The following is a 16,499-nucleotide window of genomic DNA, read 5'->3' on the forward strand; positions in this document are numbered from 1 at the left end:
GTGGTGTAGGTTCCTCCCCTAGGTCCAACCGCCTAAACTCCTGCAGAGGTTCCCCCAGGTCCAGTGATGCCTCAACTGACTGGCGGGTTTCCCTCAATTCCCCTTATACCCCTAGGTCAGGTGACAACTCTCTGAAGGCGGCAAAGCGTAACCCCTCCCCTATTCCTGAAGGTTCCAGGAGCTTCCACAGTCTAGGCTTTGGGCAGAAAAGGCGGGATGGCAGTACTACTGTATCCTAATGTCCCAGCCTGCTCCTGACTACTAGTGCGTGTTTAAAAAGGCCACTCTGCAGTAGCAGGGGCCTTTGGCAGCCATGTTGTTAGGAGAGAGCACCTGCACCTTAGCACTGATTGGCAGTGGTAAGGCACCCAGAGACCTAGGTCCAACGAAAAAGATGGTGGAAATAACAAGGCAAAGGTCTAACAGTGCATGTGACACAGAGACATCAGGTGCATGATGTGCTACTCAAGATGACAGGTCTTGGAGAGCTCTGGCCAAGACTACCAGATGATGGTGGGAAAAAGTGACTCCTTCAACAATCCTCCTTGTCCTGTCTGCCTCCTCTCACACTTTTCAAATGGAGGTAGATTACTGCATAGCCTTGTGCAGCCTCACAGCTAAGAAATGGGTGTCCAGTCCCATTAGATTGGAGTCAGCAATCCCTCCCTCTCCATGGAAGGAGGAAGAATGTTTATCGGTATCATTAACTTGGCAGCAGGACCATCCAGAGCGGGGTATCTTTAAGGGAAACAGAGTGATACCATGCAATATCAATGACCCTGCATCTACTCTGACTGACAGCACCTGACAAAGGTTAAACCCCAACCTTTCTAAGAAATTCTTTTGCAAGTCCATAACTGCCGTAATTTCACACTATAAGGTTTTCCTTAAATCCAATTTCTAGCCTCACATCAGTATTGATTTGTGAAGATCACATGTGCCTTCTTCACACTATTTCAGAACAATATCCAACATGGCAAACCACGACTAAAATTCACAAAACAAAATAAAATGTCTATTATGGAGCTCGATTAGTATCGCAAAGCATTCAATCCCATAGGTTTTCCTGTTCATAGGAGTAGCGTTGCTCATAGCTAATCTACCAGAAGTCTATAAAAAGCACACTTCCGAACATTACAGCGGTTATGGACTTGTAAACGATTTCTTTGAATAGGTAAGTGGAGACGATGATGTAGGCGTAGTGCAGAGCACTTTTCTGTGTGTCATTTGTATCATCAACAAAATTGCTTGAGATACTGTGAGGTATGAGGTGTCTGAGTTGTTTTATTTAATACATTTATAGATCATCACTTGAAAATACTTTGGAGAATTTTGTATTGTTCACCAAGTACTCTCATGATCTAATCTACAAGGAATTGGGTCCTCTGTATCTAATTTTCCCTTTCCATATTTGTGCTGTGTTTTTAATCAGTTTCTCTGTGGGTGCCAGTGATTGACAGTTGACGGGGTTAATTTTACCCAAAGTTCTTGATTAACATGTATGTTCTAGAGCTGAATGACATTTTTAGAGCTCGCATACATAATGACTAACAATTTGACCTGGGTGAAAAAGAATGTTGAATTATGCAGAATAGTTCCTCTCTGTGGTAGTCCACATATATAAATTTACAGCATTGTTTGAGAACATTAGACCTAGAATGTTGGAACCAACCAACATCATGAACATACATTACAAGATATGTTTCATATGTATTGTTTGTCGGAATGTTGCTGTATAAACCATGTGTCGTCATATTTTTGCTTATTTTATTTTTGTTAAGTTTTTATGTTTTATGTTTCAAAACAGCCCTGAGGACCAGATCTGTCATATTGTGATACAGCAAAACACATGCTTTTATTTATTTTTTGTCTATGGTCAATTATCAAGAATACTGACAAAATTGCATCATCCTATGGAAGAGGCAATTGATTTTAACCGAGTTGTATCAGTAGAGTTTTTGTTGTGATGTGCTTTATATGTTTATTGTACCATTCATTTGTAAAAAAAAACTGTGTTTGTAGTCTTTATGATTGAACATTGAGTTCATTTCTAGATATAGTATATACAGAACGTGGAGAAATAAAGATATATCTCCTCATTACACCTTCTCTGGGGAGGCGCACAGTTTTGACATATTCCCAGGTTTACAGATCTTTGTACATCTGGGAATGAGTAAAAACCCATGGCGTTGCGTGGGAAACCCACTTCAACACCCATGGAATGCCCCCTGACACACTGTAAGGCAATGCAGCGACTTGTGTTGAGTTGCCGTCCCCCATATCTACTGGGTCATGAAAAGCCACGCAAAGTGGTTTTCCATGGCCTTCTAGATATGGGTCTGCACTCTTCACTGCTAGAGCATCATAAAAAGTGATGCACCGGCGGTGCAAAGGCTTTTAAAAAAGACCCAGAAATTTTAAATAAAGCAACCAAGAGTACTGAAGGGAAGAGAATAACAAAGTGAAGGGAATAGAAGGCTGGGTAACTAGTTGTCAAGCAGAGATTTTGCATCTACATTAATAGTTGCCAGTCATGTTGCTATGAGACTGTAGGCTGAATATTTGCGCCTTAATAGTCAATTTGGAAGTGAACTCACAGCACAGAAATGAGCGACTCACCATTGGTTAGCAGACTATTCTGTTGTATATGAATCTAGGACCCTAGTGTAATTTTCCCGATTCATGCCCATATGTAGGTATTAATCACCCTATCCTTATATAGGCATAGAAATCATAACCATATTTAGACTTAGCCTATGCAGCCCAAATACGGCATGGCTACTTCCACTAGTTCTGAGAATCCACAACGATTTCTTGGAAAAACCTGCCTTCAGCAGTCCGGGACTTCCCCTTGCTTGAATATTGATTTATCCAAGAACTCAAGGAGTTTTCAAAGAACGGAGTCTTTGATGACGGTATTATGTCTAACCTTACGTCCAACTCGGTACCTTCAAGGTATAAAAATGCCCACATTTGCCCAGACAAACGCACGGTGGTTTGGAGCAGTTCGACTATCTACTTGCCCGACTCCCTACTACAGCAAGGGCCGAAGCAAGCTGACTCTCCAGCTGACGCACTGAGAGAGATGCTGTCTTTTCTCCTGCTGAGAAATCCAGCTCCAGTGTTTCCAGGCTACCCTTACGGGTTGCTGGGAAATCAAGTCCTGAGAGAGAGATACAAGACCTCCTTCATTCTAAACCAAGGTACGGAGTTGATTAGACTCCTAGAGAATTCTTGGAATAGATTCTTGGCAAAAAGAATACTAAACTTAAGCTACACCTCACTTACTTCTTCCCTCGTACTAGACCTAGGTTAGGTACACCGGGGTAGGCGTGTTTTAGAAACACAGTTGAGTACTTTTAGTCATTATTTATTATTGTATGTATTCTATGTTATTTCATATGGTTTAGAAACCATACCATGCTTTTACAGTATTATTTTATAATACTCTTCGTACTGTTTGCATTATACTTTGCAACCAGTATTACGATTGTAGCAGTTCATTTCCTCTGCCTGAGAAAGAAGACTGTTCAATAAATACTTTTATTGAAAACGCCCGTCTCTCTATTATATAGTGACATATCATTTTACTCTGGAGAACAAGGGGAACGCTGGGTGGTAGGACATTTGTGCCGGCATGGAGATCCCACGCAAAAATGTATGGAAAAGTGTTTTTTAACCTAATTTTTGCAGGAAATTCTGCGTAGGAAAACATTGGGGGACCCACGCATGCTATACCTCTCTGGACTCCCCCGGGTGTCTAGTTTTCAGAACTGTTTGGGTTTGGTAGTTTCCCAAGATGGCCACGAGCACTGGGCAAAAAACTCAGGTGCCCCGCCCCAACAAAATATGGTAGTTTTGCTACAGGTAATTTTTAAGTCTCCACCGTACGATTTGGGCATTTTCCAGTTGGAACCACTATGCCTACCCACGCAAGTGAGGTACCATTTTTATCGGGAGACCTGTGAGAACGCTGGGTGGGAGGAAATTTGAGGATCTACGCCGATTCCACAACTTTACCACACAGAAATGTGAGAAGAAACAATTTATTTTTGGGGTGAAATTTGAGGTTTGCAGTGGATTCTGAGTAGGAGAATGATGAGGGATCCATGCAAGCCATACCTCGCTGGACTCCCCCGGGTCTCTAGTTTCCATAAATGTATGGGTTAGGTAGGTTTCCCTACATGGCTGCTGAGCACCGGGCCAAAAACGCATGGGAACCCCCTTGCAAAACCAGGTTTGTTTGGGATAAGTAATTTTAATGTCGCCTCATTACGTTTTGGGCCCTTGCCTGTTGCGGGTCCTTGAGCCACCCACTCAAGTGAGGTAACATTTTTATCGGGAGTCCTGGGGGAACGCTGGATGGGAGGAAAATTGTGTGAGCCCAGTGATGTCACGCTTTCCCTCACAAAAATGTGTGAAAAAACTATTTTTTTCAGCTAAAATTGATGGTTTGCAAGGGATTCTAGGTAAGAGAACATTGGGGGATCCACGCAAGCCATAGCTCCTTAGAACCCTCAGGGTGTCTAGTTTTCAGAAGTGTATGGGTTTGATAGGTTTCCCTAGATAGCCACCGAGCACAGGACCAAAGAACCAGGTGACCTCCCTTACAAAACCAAATTGTTTTGACTTAATTATGTTTTCAGTTCTACAGCGTGAGATTTTTGGGACAATATTGCATGGAAATTGTGATAGACATTTTCAAGGTTACAGGACATTGTGGTTAAAAAAATAACTTAGATTTCACAAGAGAGACATCACCATATACTCCTATGGTTTACCAATAATATCTTCATTTAGTAAGTTATTTATAGCTGTAATGTACACCTTAACAGAGTTACTCAAAAGTCAAACATTGCGGCACAGCTATCTATTCCTCAAACACACACACATACTGGTTGGATTTGGCACTAGGGCAAGTGATGGTTCAGTATATAAAATTTTATTAACAAGATATTTCAAAGAAATGAAATGCCTGTCAATAAATAAACGCATAAAAACCGAACCAGTGACTCGCAACTCGTGAGCTGTAAAGCCACAACCAGGCACCAACCGTTTTACAGGCCATTCACGCACCTTTCACACCTGATACACACCAGACCATAAACACCATCCGGGAGCAAAAGCAACAAATTACAACATTCACAAAAAGGGACAAGGTACACCCTGCTTCACAAAGAGAAAAAAGTCAATTTTTAGTGCACAGCCATCTAATCCGCAAGTACACACACATACTGGTTGGATTTGGCACGAGGGTGAGTGATGATTCAGTATATACAATTGTATTAGCAAGTTATTTCACGAACATGAAATGCACTGTTAATACTTCAAAAGACAAGAAATGAACCATTGACTCACAGCTCGTGAGCTGTTAAGCCACGTCAAGGCACCAACCTCTTTAAGGGCCATTCATACTCCTTTCATACGTGTGACACATACAAAACATTCACACCGCCAACCACGGGCCCATCATATTACAACATTCACATCAGCCGACAGCGCCATTCAAGGGCCCAACACTTTCACACGCCCATTTTCCTGACACAGCAACTACACAGAGTGATGGACTGCGTGAAGTGGCACTCAGCTAGCAGTGTGTGTAGTCACCAACAGAAAGTAAATACTCACACACCGCCAGCCGAGTGCCAGTCTACCCACACCACCATCCAAGCATCAGTCCAAACACACCGCCAGCCAAGCACCAATCCACACACACCGCCAGCCAAACACCAATCCTTGCACTCTGCAAGCCAAGCACCAGTCCATGCACACCGCCAGTCAAGTGCCAGTCCACGCACACCACCAGACAAGCACCAGTCCACGCACACCACCAGCCAAGGGCCAGTCCACGCAGCCCGCCAGCCAAGCGCCACTGCACACACACCGCCATCCAAACACTAGTGCACACACACCACCAGCCAAGCACCAATCCATACACTCCGCCAGCCAAACTCCAGTCCACGCACACCGCCAGCCAAGCACCAATGCTTGCACTCCACCAGCCAAGCGCCAGTCCACGCACACCACCAGCCAAGCACCTATCCTTGCACTCTGCCAGCCAAGCAAAAATCCACGCACACCCCTAGCCAAACACCAATCCTTGCACTCTGCCAGCCAAGCACCAGTCCAGGCACACCACCAGTCAAGTGCAAGTCCATGCACACCACCAGCCAAGCACCAGTCCACGCACACCACAGCCAAGCGCCAGTCCATGCAGCCCACCAGCCAAGCGCCACTGCACGCACACCGCCATCCAAACACCAGTGCACGCACACCGCCAGCCAAGCACCAATCCATACACTCCGCTAGCCAAACTCCAGTCCACGCACACCACCAGCCAAGCACCTATCCTTGTACTCCGCCAGCCAAGCAAAAATCCATGCACACCCCCACCCAAACACCAATCCATGCACTCTGCCAGCCAAGCACCAGTCTACGCACACCACTAGCCAAATGCCAGCCCACGCACACCGCCATCCAAGCACCAGCCTGCACACACCGCCATCACATTTAGATTTTTTTTTAAAATAACACAAACCAATTGCAAATACCTACAAATCCGCTAACACAAATTCTAATACTAAATACATTGCACTAATGTCAACCTTGAAACAGACTTAAAAATATTACAGAATACAGACCAGGCAGTTCACTTTACCGCTCATGGAAACTCCCAAAACTTCTTATGCGTGTGGTACGATTTAAAACAAGCTGACACACACAATCCAGGATTAGAAGGACAGTCGGGGCAGTAAATACGAGTCTCCCTCCACACGCCTCTTTGCCAACAGACTCTACATCTTCTAGTGGGAAAGTCTTTTGAGGATGTGGGAGGAATGTAATCAGGAAAGTGGCGATCTTTCTGTCTAGCCACATCCTCCACCACTTCAACTCTAGGAACACTTGTCTGTTCCACTAGAACAAGGCTGCCTATTATAGACTACTGAAACTTAACAAAAGGCATCCTAGACTCAGGACAAGAATTTTGGAACAGAACAAAAGCATTAAAGGTTGCCAAGTGGAAAAGATGGATAGCCAACTTCTTATACCAAATGTAAGACTTTCGAAGAGCTGCATAAGGTTCCAAACTATGATCTACTCTGTCAAAACCACCCATGTGCCTATTATAGTCTAAAATGCACACAGGTCTGCGCACTTCAGCACCCTGACCCCAAACAGGCACAGGTGCAGTGCTTTCATCATGGATGGTAGTGAGCATGTACACATCTCTCCTGTCTGAAAACTTCAAAGCGTGAAGCTCCTCACATCGCAATGCACTAGACTGTCCCCGCACAAGCCTTTTGCAAACAAGTTCTTTTGGGAAACCTTTACGGTTACACCGCATTGTGTCACAAGCAACAGTGCCCACTTTGGCCAATTCCTTGAACAACAGCACACCAGTGTAGAAGTTATCTACATATAAATGGTGGGCTTTGTTAAATAATCCTCTACCTAGTTCCCACACAATTTTCTCAGTCACTCCAAAAGTGGAAGGACAACCAGGAGAGTAAATGCTGGACTCCTTACTGGTGTACATCCTGAAATTACAGACATATCCAGTCCCACTGTCACACAGCATATACAGTTTATTTCCATAGCGTGCCCTCTTACTAGGAATGTATTGCCTAAAAACCAAGCGGCCCTTGAACAATATCAAAGACTCATCCACTGGTATTTCTTTACCAGGAGCAAAGATCTCAGAAAAACGATCAACAAAGTGATCAAGGACAAGCCGAATCTTAAAAAGACGGTCACAATCAGGGTGATCTCGTGGCAACGTTAAACCATTATCAAAAAAATGCTTCATCCGAAGCAGAAGCAAATAGCGATCACGACTCATGACTGCTGGAAATATAGCTGTTGCTATCCAGGTACTAGAGGAACAATATGAAGACATTGATGGCTTCCTTAGCAAGCCCATCAAAACAGTTAATCCCAAAAACTTCTTCATCTCTTCAACATTTGTGGGAGTCCACCGGGTAGCTCTAGAATGGGGCTTAAGGCTGGCACTGTTGTCCCTCAGAAACTGTTCTGCATACAAATGAGTTTGCTCTGACAAAAAAACATCGTCCATAAACAACTGAAAAAAATGTATCAGCATAAAATTCTCAGTATTCACTCTACTCCCTGGAACACCAGTAAAATCTGGCAATGCCGGCTGCACCATGCCAGGGGCAACCCAGAGGCTATCCCTATCGACGGGAAGTGCAGCCGTCCCAGCCTGCAGGCCAGATGCCTCTTGCCGCACTACACCAACGGGAAGCCTAGCAGCCTCAGATACTTCTTGCTGTACAACACCAACGGAAAACCTAGCATCCCCAGAGGCCTCTTGCCGCACTACACCAACTGGAAGCCTAGCATCCTCAGATGCTTCTTGCTGCACTACACCAATGGGAAACCTAGCAGCCCCAGATGCCTCTTGCCGCACTACACCAATGGGAAGCCTAGCAGCCCCAGATGCCTCTTGCTGCACTACACCACCAGGAAGCCTTTTGGGCGCAGCCTGCAACCTAGATGCCTCTTGCGGACATACACCGAAGGGAAACCTTGTGGCCCTAGGCTGCAGCCCAGATGCCTCTTGGCCCACTACCAGCACATCAATGTCCTCCTCTAACACAGGCACTTCATCAGCACTAGAAGAAGCTTCATCATCCGATGATTCCATGCGAAGAGAAAACTCACTGCCTGAATCTTCTCCACCTACCTCTGGCTCTGAATCGGAGTCAGTCTCTGAACCATGGTCAGAGGAAGACTCAAAAAGCATACCCACAACCTGCTGAGCAGTAATCCTGCGACTAGCCATTATCCTTACAAAGAAAGAAGACTGGACAAACAAGTGAACAACACCAACACTGTGCAAATTAAGTAGTAAACAAGGTAAGGCTTTCACACAAAGATCTATACACTCCAAAACAATATAACTCTTACCAAAGATAGTTACACTCACCAGCACCTACTCTTCTGAGACACAGCAAAAATAAATTATATCCCACTAGAAAGAAAAAATGTACACATTAGACAACAAAGTACCCATCAAGCACTAATGCAAAAAAGATTTTGACAATCAAAACACAGAGCCAAACAAACTGCTATAGCTACACCTTTTACAAAAACACATTCATCTAGGGAAAGTAGTACAAAATACATTCACTTACCAAGCACATGCAACTACACAAGCTGCAAAACCAGCAGTAAAAGAACCGCAACCTACAACAATCCAAACAGCAAAAGCCTTGAACTAGAATGAAATAGAGAAAACAAATTACTACTACATTTCACAGATATAACAATTAAAAATATAACACACACATTTGCCAACCAAATGGACATTTGGACAGATGGGCCTTCAAATAGGGCTTTGACCAATGGGGATTAGGTGAGGTTTTCCACCAAGACACTGGTTATATTTTTGGATGTTTTTTCTGCCTGCCCCCTTTGGTGCCACAAAAGGGGGTGGGGATGGACGGAGCATCTGAATCAATCAAACACTCACACCCAGTCAAAAGATCTGGGTTTAATCCATCACCGTTCTTTAGCCCACTCTGCCATCCCAGTTCAGACATGGCTATATGCAAATCAGTCTGACCCTGTGCCTCATGGGAACAGTCCAGCCTGAACTGCCAAGCCATGTCTTGCCTGGATCGGAAAAAAGCTTCCGAGGACCGGTTTCTGGCATTCCAGCCGTCTTCAGCCCTTTGGTGCCTGTCATTCTTTTTGTCCTTACTGTACCCCCCTCACACGGGGGCAGTAAGGACAAAAAAAGACCGACTGGCACCAAGGGGGGTGGGCAGTAAAAAAAATCCAAAAATATAACCACCTTTGGAAGCGAGCCTTGCCCAAGGGCTCACTTCCACACACTACAAAACACAATCCCTAGGGCCTAGTGGGCTAGAAAGGCCAATAAACTGAAAAAAATTGGCCAACTCGCCCCCAGGCGGGTGGGGGTGGAGCAGAAAAACATTCCTAAAAAATTTTCCTTCTAGGAAGCGGCCCTTGCCCAAGGGGTCGCAGCCATTACAATCAAAAAATCCCTGGTGCCTAGTGGCATTTTTCTGCCCCACCCCAGGGGGCAAAAAGGCTAGAAAAGACAGACCTATTTGCCCCCAGGGGGGGCAGAAAATGTAAATCTACATTTAACCCCCTCTCGGAAGTGACTCTTGCCCAAGGGGTCACTTCCATTGCAATGAAAACAATCCCTGGTGCCTAGTGGCATTTTCTGCCTCCCCTGGGCACAGAACGGGCAAAAAATGGGCTGATTTGCCCCCCAGGGGGGGCAGAAAATGTAAATAAAAATTTAGCCCCCACCTCAAAGTGACCCTTGCCCAAGGGGTCACTTCCTACATTTCTACAATAAAATCCCTGGTGCTAGTGGCAATTTTCTGCCCACCCCCCCTGGGGGCAAAACGGCTGAAAAAACTGTCTGATTTGCCCCCAGGGGGGGGGCAGAAAATCAAAATCAATTGTTGCCCCCACATGGAAGTAAACCTTGCCCATGGAAGTGACCCTTGCCCAAGGGGTCGCTTCCAATGCCAACAAAATGCCCCTGAATATATCCCTGGTGCTAGTAGTGATTTTCTGCCCCCCGGGGCAAAATGGCTGAAAAAAAACGGGCCAATTTGCCCCCAGGGGGGTCAGAAAATCAAGGACATAATTACACCCCACCTGGAAGCGACCCTTGCCCAAGGGGTCGCTTCCTACAATCTAAATTTAAATCCCTGCTGCTAGTGGGAGCATTTCCGCCGTACGATCGCGACGCTGTGCGCGATCGTGAGGCAGAAATGCCCTGCAAAGAGACATCAGAGGAGAGGAAAATCTCTTTTCTCTCCCCTGATGCCTCCTTGCGGCACCAAACTCCCCCCTGACACGCAAACACAAACCTTTTTCGATGACGCTCAGGAAGCAAATGGCTCCCCGAGCACCAGGGACTCCCTGATGACGTCAGCGCGCGCTGTGCGCGCTGACGTCACAGGATTCCCATGGAGGAGGCGGGGGGGACAGCGGAAGCTCTTCCGCTGCCATCCCCATACCTGCGGCCATGATCGGACACCCTCGGGGGAAGTGTCAGCGCTTCCCCGAGGGAGGGGCTCATGACGAGCTGGACTCGTCATCAGCATACGACCATTGTGTGCATGATGAGTCCAGGTCGTCATCAGCAGGGAAGGGTTTAAACGTTAGCCAGTTGAGGGCTCTCAGGTCTAGGAATATGTGGGCATTTTTCTTTGAGCCTGAGATGAGTCTTGCAGATGAGTTGATCGTGGCTCTTAGCGGGGCTGTCGAAGAACTCTGGAGTCTGCATAATGTTACTGCTCCGTATTCCAAGCAAGGGATAACTAAGGCTTGAACAGCTTGTTTGAAATCAAAGGCGGGCAGATAGGGTTGCAGTTTTCGCAGGGTCTTTAGGTCAAAGTTGGTTCCCTTTGTTGAGGCGCTGATGTGTTTCAGCATCTTGAGGTTATTATCCAGCGTTACCCCAAGAGATTTTGCTGAGTGGACTATGACCGGTTGTCCATTGAGAGCTGTTAGGTGTTTCATCCAGTCTGTGACAGTTTGAGTTTTGTGAGGGGGGGCGATTACAAGGAATTCCGTTTTGAGGGAGTTACGTTTCAAGTGGTTTTCGGCCAGCCAGATTTGGGTTTTTTGTAGTGTGGAGTTGAGTGATTCGATGTCTTCCTGAGAGTGAATTTTGATGTAGATTTGGATATCGTCAGCATACATGTGGTATTGTATCTTGGATAGGCTGAGCAGATCAGTGAGGGGTTCCATGAAAAGGTTGAAAAGGGTGGGAGAGAGGGAGGGAGGAGCCTTGAGGAACTCCCAGCATGACAGACAAGGGGAAGGACAGGGATTGGTTGACCTTGAATCTTTGGGATCTGTTTTGGAGGAAAGCGGCGAACCAGTTAAATACACTTCCAGATAAACCCATTCTGTGTTTCAAGAGATTCAGCAGGTTGTCGTGTTTGACGGTGTCAAATGCTGATGACAGGTCGAGTAGAATTAACAGACAGGCTTCATTTTGGTTGAGGGTATTTAGAGCATCATCTAATACATGTGTCATGGCTGATTCTGTGCTGTGACCTGCTCTGAAACCAGATTGAAATTGGCTCAGCAGGTTGAAACAATCAATGTGACAGTTCAGTTGTATGTTAATGCATTTTTCCAGGAGATTAGCTAACATAGGGATGTTGGAGATCGGGCAATAGTTATATGCATGTCAGGGGGGGGTTTGGTGCCGCAAGGAGGCATCAGGGGAGAGAAAAGAGATTTTCCTCTCCCCTGATGTCTCTTTGCAGGGCATTTCTGCCTTACGATCGCGCACAGCGTCGCGATCGTACGGCGGAAATGCTCCCACTAGCACCAGGGATTTAAATTTAGATTGTAGGAAGCAACCCCTTGGACAAGGGTCGCTTCCAGGTGGGGTGTAATTATGTCCTTGATTTTCTGACCCCCCTGGGGGCAAATTTGCCAGTTTATTTCGGCCATTTTGCCCCCGGGGGGTCCGTGGGGTCCTTTGTGGGTTTCTTTAGGATAGGCGAGACCTGCCCCATTTTCAAGGTGTCTAGAGGGGTAGTAAGAGAGGAGTGAAGTCTGTTATGTAGTTTGCCGGGAGCGGGTCAGCGAAGTGATTGGATGGTTACAGCGCGTTTAGCGTTTTTAATATGGTATCTTCACTGTAAGTGTTGAAGTGGGACCATGATGCATTGTTTTTTAGTTTAAATAGTGGGAGATCATTAGCTGGGGCAACAGCAAGGGACAGTGATGGGCTCTCTTTCAGGCCCGAGTTGAATATAAGGTCCTTGAGTAGATCTGATTTAATGGATTCTGTCTTAGAGGCGAAGAAGGAGTCAAATTCATCACAAGTGGGAGTAGAGAGAGGGTTGGTGTTAAGGTGAGGAATACAGGCCTCAGCAAGGCCTGCGAGAGCAAAGGGTTCACCCTTCTGTGCACGAAGTCCTCAGACTACAAAGAAAATGGCACAGAAACTGGAAATACAAAAACATAGTTTAATAAACCTTTAAAGGTGGTACTACAGCCCACACAACACTCCACAGTATTGTACAAGGTAGCACAAAGAACTCAGACATGCGGTCCCCTTTAATACGCAAAGAAGGGGGCTCATAAGTAGGTGGTTACAGCTCAGAAGCATGATTTACAACCATATATGGACATTCTTTGAACATGATCGATACATGGGTGGAGTTAACGGTTCTTGAGACCCGCCGAATGCAAATTCCAATCTACGCTAAACAGAAACAGATGTGACCCCTACTGGACATGCGCTGGACGCACAAAGACATATTTATAGCCTGTTGCTGGGCAAACTTCAAGGGCGACGATCAGTGAGGTAGGACTCGCCTTGTAACAAGCACATGGGAATGTATAGCATACAAGATGGACGCCAGAAAAACAAAATGGAGTCTGGCCGTATGTCAAAATACGAGCGGGAAAACTCAAACAACGACACAATAGCAAGTCTTCAGTGAATGCTTAATACTATCGCTGTTTTATTTACAACAGACGACCCTTTCAGCATTTGCTGAAGACATTCGGTTTCCTTGGATAATCTAAATCCTCATCGTTTATATCGATGCTCATCATGTGAGCTATCTCTCTAGTTATAGTTTTCTTATGGGTAGCCTCTGCGACAGATTGTTTATTAGGCACACAAAATAAAACACACAAAGAACATAGCATTGGACTACATTGAATACATACACAACACGTGAATAATATAGCAACAATTATACATAGTCCAGTAAGAACTTTCCAACCCCATGTAGAAATCAAGGTCCAGAACCACCCAGAGAAAGTCCAGGACCCATTGTCAACATGTATATCAGCTGCAATTTTATGTAGTTTGTTAATAGCTTTATATACACAAGGAGTATGGTCAGGGATAAAGACACAACAGCTGCTTCCGATAATCCTACAAGCTCCGCCTCTATTAGCTAACATTACGTCTAGAACCATTCGGTTCTGTAACGCAACAATCCTGGTAATTTGCAACTCTTCAGTAAGATTCCCAAGGACTGCAGCAGTTTGATTGGTAACAGCTTCAACTACTCTTGTTAATCGTCGTATCTTTGTACTGTTTAGAGCTGCTCCCACAAAGAAAAACAATCCTAAATTGAAATCTATATACTGCTGTAGACTAGTATCAGTTTGATCAATATCATCTACAGACAAAGTTCGTTTGAATCTATTTACAGTCACATTATTCAATAATTTCAAGTCTTTTTGATATGATGCAGGTGCCAGGAATACAGGTGGTAATAAAAACGATACATAACATACGCCAGACCATCCAGCTGGTAATCGATAATAGCCTTTGTTTCCACATACAAAATAGGTGTTATGAGAAGCGAGGAAAGTTCTAATATTAAGGCCATCAATGTTCAATATAACAATCTAATCACTAACACCTACAGGAATATGGCCTACACTCTGTACACATAAATCTGCTTGTGCTTGGGCCACTGAAATCACAAATTTCTCTTGTCCAACAGTGTCTCTAGTGTTCGTGAAAAATTGTCCGGTCGATACTCTTCCCACTCCCATATAGTTCCATTGGCTTGTGGATAGCCTTCTTTATCTTGATGACATTCTTTATTTAGTCTAAAAAGCAATCTTTCTTCTGTAGGCTTTCTCGTAGCAAAAACCAAAGTGTACCATGCTCTACAAGAGCCATTATGAGAGAAAGGAAGAGGTATGAACGGTGTTCCTCCTTTCTTTTGATGTGCTGGCATCATCCCACATATCCAGCAGTCTGTAGCGTTTGTAGCAACATGGGTATGATACAACATCTGGATGAAAGTATTATTCAAATATGACTGTCGATGTTTCAACTCTTGATATGGGAGTGTATAGAAAAAGTGCTCATCGGGGACTGGAGTGGAAACAACATACAGCTCACGAGCAGGAGCTTTATCATCCACAAACCACATGACTGTAGCGATAAATGCTATGATGATAATGAACCCTACAGAGCCAAAAATCTTCTTCTTATCCATTCAAACAAATGTTCACAGTATCTTCCTGAAACTAAAGTGTTGTCAGAACTCTTACACCTAGGTAGCCGTTGTTTTCTTCCCCAGCGGGCCAAGACGGGTGTCACTACACTAATGCATGGCTGATCCCCCCCCTTGCCTCATCGGCTCTCCGTTTCACTGACCTAGGGACCGTTCTGACAACTTCTCACACAATTGCAGATTCTTTTCTTGGTCGCAGATTATATCTTCTTGATCCAGGGATCGTCTGGTCCGGGAAGAACTCCTCAGATTCGTCTGGTACCACAGCACGGCCTCTTTCCATAGTCAGGATATCTCGATGGTCAGTCAATATAGCAGGCTCCACCAGGTCAGGTTGTACTTTCCGGCAATGGATGGAATGAATCCAATTTTTCCGATTGGTCACCCGCACTGCCGTTCTTGTCGCGAGGAGGACCTGTTCGGGACCGCACCACCTCGGCTCCAGACTACTCGATCTCTCAAAGTACTTCACCAGAATGAAGTCACCAGACCGGAGGTTATGGCCTTCTCCTGTGGACCGATCCAGGAGTGCTTCTCGAACCTGTTGATGAATGGAAACCAAGCTATCAGTTAATTGTGCCAAATAGTCATTCATTAAAACACAAGGTACACATACACTGAGTTCGGTTTGGGCACCCCACATATGTTCATGGGGCACCCAAAAACAATCTCATAGGGCGTTAAGCCCGTCCGAGAATGCGGTACTGATCTGATAGACAATAATGCCAAAGGCAAAGCATCTGGCCAAGTCAGAGAAGTAGAAGCCTGTATTTTCGCTATTTTTAACTTCAGTGTGCCATTATACTTTTCCACCAATCCTGCTGATTGCGGGTGGAACACAGCATGAAACTTTTGTACAATGCCTAATCCTTTCAGGACATACTTAACAACGTCCGCCACAAAATGGGGCCCGTTGTCACTCCACAACAATCTGCAAACACCAAAATGAGGAAAGAATTACTTCAGCAGCACCTTAGCAGTAGTCATTGCAGTATTGTCCTTCGTAGGGTATGCTTCAGTCCATCTGCTGAATGCACAATCCACAACTAGGGCATACTTCAGATTATTGCAGCATTCTAGCTGAATATAATCCATTTGCAATACTTCAAAAGGTGCAGTTGGTGTTGCAAATCCTCCTGCTGGAGTTCATGGTCTTTTCCTGGATTATACTTAAGGCAAATCATACAGGTCTGTACTATTCTCTTTGCCGTGCTAGCAATCTCTGGATGCTCCCAAACTTGCGTAAGCAATTCCACAATTGCCGAAGCTCCAACATGTGCTTGCCCATGTGCCATCTGAACCATAGGTTGTACAAAGGCTGTGGGTAACTTCCACCTATCCATCTGCGTATTCCTCCAGCAGCCTTCATCATCCAATTTTCCATCTTTGGACCATTGGTCTTGTTCTTTCTCATTAGCAGTCTTCTGCATCTCTAACACCTTTTCCCTAGCATCATGCCACCGCTCAGCTTGT

Source organism: Lissotriton vulgaris, chromosome 2_2 (assembly GCF_964263255.1).
Source record: "Lissotriton vulgaris chromosome 2_2, aLisVul1.2, whole genome shotgun sequence".
Taxonomy (NCBI): domain Eukaryota; kingdom Metazoa; phylum Chordata; class Amphibia; order Caudata; family Salamandridae; genus Lissotriton; species Lissotriton vulgaris.